This window comes from Elephantulus edwardii, unplaced genomic scaffold (assembly GCF_000299155.1).
Source record: "Elephantulus edwardii isolate Elephantulus edwardi_28Jun2011 unplaced genomic scaffold, EleEdw1.0 scaffold00017, whole genome shotgun sequence".
Taxonomy (NCBI): Eukaryota; Metazoa; Chordata; class Mammalia; order Macroscelidea; family Macroscelididae; genus Elephantulus; species Elephantulus edwardii.
In genome coordinates this window covers 27,078,507-27,079,866 of record NW_006399767.1, presented here as the reverse complement: position 1 = coordinate 27,079,866, position 1,360 = coordinate 27,078,507, and the positions used below count along the sequence as shown (strand labels likewise).

Below are 1,360 nucleotides of genomic sequence, written 5' to 3'. Positions count from 1 at the left end.
GCGGCCGGAGCCGGCGCAGGACCTCTTCGACTTCATCACGGAGCGCGGCGCGCTGGACGAGGCGCTGGCGCGGCGCTTCTTCGCGCAGGTGCTGGTCGCCATGCGCCACTGCCACGCCTGTGGGGTCGTGCACCGCGACATTAAGGACGAGAACCTGCTGCTGTACCTGCGCTCGGGCGAGCTCAAGCTCATCGACTTCGGTTCGGGCGCGCTGCTCAAGGACACGATCTACACCGACTTCGACGGAACCAGGGTGTACAGCCCCCCGGAGTGGATCCGCTACCATCGCTACCACGGGCGCTCAGCTACCGTGTGGACCCTGGGCGTGCTGCTGTATGACATGGTCTGCGGGGACATTCCTTTCGAGCAGGACGAAGAGATCCTTCGAGGCCGCGCATTCTTCCGGAGGAGGGTCTCTCCAGAGTGCCAGCAGCTGATCGAGTGGTGCCTGTCCCTGCGGCCTTCCGAGCTGCCCTCTCTGGACCAGATCGTTGCCCATCCCTGGATGTTGGGGGCCGATAGTGCCCTGGAAAACTGTGACCTCCGGCTTTGTGCCATGGACCCCGATGACGGGGCCAGCACCACGTCCAGCAGCGAGAGCTTGTGAGAGAGCACCCCGGTGGCCTGCCTGGGGGGAAGTCGGAGAGCCCACCTGCCTTGCTGGCCCTGCTGGTGCCCCCCTGTGGGAAGCAGGGATGGCCCTCTGGTGACCTCTGCCCTGGCACTGGCCCGTGGTTCCTTTGCTTTGAGTGCCTTTTCGAATGCTACTTCCTGGGACTTGGTTTCTCAGGCTCTCTCGAGGCCTCACCGCCCAGAGAGGGTACCATCCAGGCCATCTGGGTGGATGCTTGAACCTGAAACCAAGACTGACCACCCCCTCCGCTGCTCCCAGAGGTGGCCAGCTAGCCGCCACCTCCTGTCACCCCCTTCCCCTCCTAGGCCAGGAGTATTCTGTCTTGACACAGGACCTGTCCCCTTGTTACCTCATACCTCTGTGTCCTTGTTACCTGGGTCCCTCCTCGCCCACCCCGTGTCCCCCTTGGTCTCACCCCCACCCTGTGTCCCCTTTGGTCTCGTGGTGTTTGTCTGGGCACGACCCTGCACAAGCAATGCAATGCCCACGGTGACCGCCTGACCTACATGGCGGTCACCCTGAGGACCGTCTTATTTATGGTGACCCTCACGGTGGCTCTGCCCCGTGCTATTTATTGGTTTAATTTATTTCTTGAGTTGCACCCTCCGAGCAGCCCCGCCCCCTGGGGCGTCTGGGTGATGGGTGGGGGCAGGGCACAGGTCCACCTGTGTCCATCGGGCACAGTGGTAATTTGTACAGTAGTAATTTAAAGGGAGGGAGGCTGCC

General features: G+C 62.6%; 1 pseudogene; it reads left to right on the top strand.

Annotated features, from left to right (window-relative positions):
• Position 1: 1 nt before the first annotated feature.
• Positions 2-607, top strand: LOC102860711 (annotated as a pseudogene).
• The last annotated feature ends 753 nt before the right edge of the window (positions 608-1,360 follow it).